Raw genomic sequence first — 5,278 nt, 5'->3', positions numbered from 1 at the left:
ACCTGGCTCCTTCGGGATGTTACGCCTCTCAGGCAAAGCCCTGGAGTGGGCCAACGCCATATGGAGTGAAGGAAACGCGGCGTTGGACCATTGTGCAGAGTTCACCTGAACGTCTGTTCCACCTGAGGCAGGGGACGAGGAGCGTGCATGATTTCGCTTTGGACTTCCGGACCCTGGTCACCAGCGCAGGATGGAACGACAGGGCCCTGATCGATCACTACCAGTGCAGTCTGTGCAAGGACATCCGTCGGGAGTTGGCCTGCCGAGACACCACCCTCTCATTGGACCAGCTGGTGGACCTGTCCATCCAGGATCGGTACATCCGAACATCACACCTGCGGGACAGGTACAGGATGGCAACAACAACTGCCCGAGTTACACCAGGAATGCACAATTCCTCCATCAGTGCTCAGACTGTCCGCAATATGCTGAGGGAAGGCTGGACTGAGGGCTTATAGGCCTGTTGTAAGGCAGGTCCTCATCAGACATCACCGGCAACATCGTCATCTATGGTCACAAACCCACCGTCGCTGGAACAGACAGGACTTGAAAAAGTGCTCTTCACTGACGAGTCGCGGTTTTGTCTCACCAGGGGTGATGGTCGGATTTGCGTTTATCGTCGAAGGAATGAGCGTTACACCAAGGCCTGTACTCTGGAGCGTGATCGATTTGGAGGTGGAGGGTCCGTCATGGTCTGGGGCGGTGTGTCACAGCATCATCGGACTGAGCTTGTTTTCATTGCAGGCAATCTCAATGCTGTGCGTTACAGGGAAGACATCCTCCTCCCTCATGTGGTACCCTTCCTGCAGGCTCATCCTGACATGACGCACCAGCATGACAATGCCACCAGCCATACTGCTCTTTCTGTGCGTGTGATTTCCTGCAAGACTGGAATGTCAGTGTTCTGCCATGGCCAGTGAAGAGCCCGGATCTCAATCCCATTGAGCACATCTGGGACCTGTTGGATCAGAGGGTGAGGGCTAGGGCCATTCCACCCAGAAATGTCCGGGAACTTGCAGGTGCCTTGGTGGAAGAGTGTGGTAACAGCTCACAGCAAGGACTGGCAAATCTGGTGCAGTCCATGAGGAGGAGAATGCACTGCAGTACTTAATGCAGCTGGCCACACCAGATACTGACTGTTACTTTTGATTTTGACCCCCCCCCCTTTTCAGGGACACATTATTCAATTTCTGTTAGCCACATGTCTGTGGAACTTGTTCAGTTTATGTCTCAGTTGTTGAATCTTGTTATGTTCATACAAATATTTACACATGTTAAGTTTGCTGAAAATAAACGCAGTTGACAGTGAGAGGACATTTCTTTTTTTGCTGAGTTTATGTTTGATAATTATATAGACCTGATCATCTGTTGAAGAAATTGACCAACATATTCAATGCATCATTTACATCCACCTTCCTATCCAGCACTCCAGGATGCTCCTCTCTCGTTCTCTCTTTCGCCTCAGTAGCTGCCCCCACTAAAGCTGCTCTCACCCAGTTATTCGTACTATCCACTTCCCCTCTCAAATCCACCCGAGCCATCACCCACTCCCTTAACTCCTGAAACTGATCCCACTTTGCCCTTTCAAACACCCACCTGCCTACTCCATCACTGACACCTCCTCCTCCCTTTGGCCTACTGTGCATACTATGGGGTAATGTTCACTCCCTACTGTCGACTCCTACCATACCTCCCACTCACAGATTCCTGCTATCGCACGAGATACCAGAGTGAGGTCCAATGCAGACTCTTTCCCTGTAACTACATCAATCCCAGTCCTTCGGCCATCATTTAACATTTAACACCAGATCTTTAACTTCTATCAGATTGTCCATACTTGGCCATTTCCATCCATCCGCATTAAAATCCCCACACCACATTACCTTACTTCTATTCTGGCCCTTCACCCTCTCCAACTCTTCCAGCTCCAATACCTGGCACAGATTATAGTAGTTCACAACCACTATCATCCCTCCTCTCAACCATACCTCCACATATTCCTGTTCAATACCTTTGCCTAGCATCCTGTAGGAAAGTCCACCCCACACACACACACTTCTGTCCCTATGAACCACTACCTATCCCTGTATTATAAACTCCATATTCGGTTTGAGCCATGTTTCCTGCACACAAATCACACCAGGTTTAGCTGGCATATCCACAATGAAGTTCTTGAACTTCTTGGCTTCGAGCATTCCATTGTAGTACTACCACCATAACTAAGATCCAGTAATACATGGCTCCACCCTCGGCTGATTGAGGTCATCTTGAACCTCTTCCCATGTCAACCCTGTCATACTCAGATGTCTCCCAGCAGCTTCCACTCTTAGCTCAATCTTCTCAGTTTCAGACTTTACTTCAGCAGTGCAATTGATAACTCCAGCTATGAACGTCAACAACTTTTTCTTATCTATGTATACCATATCGCCACCCACCTGCCCCGTAATCCCCGATCTAGATGCTCCTACCCATCTCTCTCTTGAACCTGTATCTCTCTGGACCTGGACCACCCTCACTGCCTCAGCATAAGACAATCTTCTCTCCACTCTAACTTGTTGCACCTCCACTGCTAGCTTCATAGCCTCACACCCACTATATGCCACATTAAGAGACCACCCCCCCACAGCTGCAACACTTTGCTTGTACCCCATCCCCACATTTCCCATACTCATGCTCCCCTCCAGACCTGGCACATCTCTTTTTCTTTTTACATGCTGTTGCCACATGCCCAAACCTCTGGCATTTATAACATCTTAAAGGCTTCGGTACATATGCCCTCACATAACTCATATACCCTATGGTTACTTTATTTGGCAGTACCTGGTCCTTGAAGTGTAACAGAATAGACGGGCTATCTGCCCTAACTCCACCCCTCGTTGCTTGCAATCTATGAACATTAACTAGAACGCCTCCTCTCAAATTGTCCCTTACCTCCTGAATGCTAATACTCACAGGCACTCCTGTTATCACCCCTTTAATCCACTGCTTCCCTGCTTGATCATTCCATCTGCACGACACCACCTAACAGGCTGACCACACCGCTAGCGTCGCCTGCGCTTCAAAATAAATTTTGAAATCTATGTTATTCAATTATTGCACCCACACTTCTCGCGCGCGCCAACGAGCATCTGCGTTGCCAAGGGCTAAAATAGAAATCAGTTCTATTTCTAACGCAGATCGCGCTACAAGTCCTGCCTCTCCCATCTCCACATTGGTTTATAGAAGCAGGTACCCACGTGCCATCTCCTCATTGGTTATACCCACGTGGGTGACTGAAAGATGATCGAGGTCAGTGGCGGTAATGCACCTAATTTATGAAAGTTGCCAAACGCAATATAAAGTCAAGAGAAGAAAAAGCCTGAAAGGAAGAGAGAGGTATAGGAACGATTCGGTTGACAGTTTTATGTGTGGATTATTTGGCGGAGTAGAGGACCTTGTGCATTTCAGGTAAAATAACAACTTAATGTTTTATATCCCAGGACAAATTAGCTAGCAACAGCAAGCTAGCTAAATAGCACAAATTAGCTAGCAAGTGCAAGGTAACTAGCTAAAGTGCCATAAATGTTTAATGCTTTTTGACCTGTCCCCAAATTAATATAATTGGTTCAGAGTTTGTTTTCATATTTGAATCTGCGTGTTGTGATCGCGTTTGGTGTGGGGGGACAAAATAAATTAATGCACGATGGCTCACGCGGGCAGCCGGTTTGGGTTCCGTGTTCACTTCCCTATTTGCTTTTTAAATGTTTTATTTATTTACAACAAATCAATACAGGAAGTACATGTGGGAACACAAGTATATACAAATGATATACAATATCACATTACACAAGGACCTTAAGGTACAAACCTACACATTATTCTAACAGCTTTTTTATTAGTAGAGTATTTAAATGTCTTAAAATACAGTTCAATTTCTTTTTGTATGGTAAGAAAATGTGTTTTTTTGTTTATAAATGTACATTTGTGAATATGAAATTAAATTAATTACATAAAAACATTTCAGCTTACTTCTATCGTAGGTACAATAGTGTACAATCTCTCCACAATAGTGTAAGATCTTCATAAATGTGTTAAATGATAAATCTACTAATGTCTTGCCACAGTTTTCTTACATGAATACAATTCAAAAAAAGATGCAACACTGTTTCTGGGTGGTCATTACAAAAGGAGCAATTTGAGTTGACGTTTGCCTTAAACTTCTTCATATAGTGGTTGGCAGGTTAATATTCATGAATAATTTTAAAGGAAACTTCCTTAATTTTGTTAACAAGTAGGTATGTGTGTGGCAACATCCAAACTTTTTTTCAACAGATATTATCAATAAATCCATTCCAATAAGGCATGACATGAGGAATAGATAGATACAACATCCTGCTGAAACAAGGTTCGTATCGCTCTGTTGAATGGACCAAACGATAAACAAATTTTTACTACTGATGAGTCAACAGGTTCAACGGAAGGGAGGCACTGAGGGTCTTGACACGTTCCTGAACAGTAGAGCAACACCTGAGGGAATGGCATCTAAAACAATTGCAAAATCTTTAGGTGTTGTAAGAATTCCTTATAACTGAGTAAAAGACCCTCTGCATTTACCAGTTGGCTCACCAATAGGATGTTATTTCAGAACCAATATTCTAAAAACAAAGAAGTATTTTTATACAATAGATCCCAATTATTCCATATACAAGAAAACCTGCCGCAGAAAAGCAGAAAGTTTCACTAGAACTTTGTCAATATTATAATTGCAAACCAACATGAAGTTAAGGCCACCAAAAGTAGAGAAGACATGAAGAGGAATAAAATTCCACATAGTAGTGGCTCTTCTTAGTAATTGTTTAATCCAATTGATCTTAAAAGGTATTTTTTAAGGTAGTACAGTCCAGAAAATTCAGCCCACCATTCTCATAAGTGTTCATTAGAACAGTTTTCCTAATGTAATAGGTACGGTTTCTCCACAGAAAATTGAAAAGCATCTGGTCTATCCTTGCTTATTTTACTGTCAAGATATAAAGATAGAGCGCCATATGTTAGTCTAGAAATACCTTCAGCCTTGGTTATTAGGACTCTTCCTTTTAAAGATAAGTCCCTCTGTAGCCATTGCTTTAGCTTCGTCTGTTTTTTTTAATAAGAGGGTTAAAATTTTGTAAGCCTTTAGACTTCTGATCCTTTGTAATGGTTATGCCTAAATATGTAAGTTCTTCTTTTACTGGAATACCATAATATGAAGGTGTCACACAAGTTTTGACAGCCATGAGTTCACATTTATTAATGTTAAGAT

The sequence above is a fragment of the Oncorhynchus kisutch genome, linkage group LG30 (assembly GCF_002021735.2).
Source record: "Oncorhynchus kisutch isolate 150728-3 linkage group LG30, Okis_V2, whole genome shotgun sequence".
Classification (NCBI taxonomy): domain Eukaryota; kingdom Metazoa; phylum Chordata; class Actinopteri; order Salmoniformes; family Salmonidae; genus Oncorhynchus; species Oncorhynchus kisutch.
The sequence above is the reverse complement of the archived record's forward strand: the minus strand, read 5'-3'. Positions refer to the sequence as shown.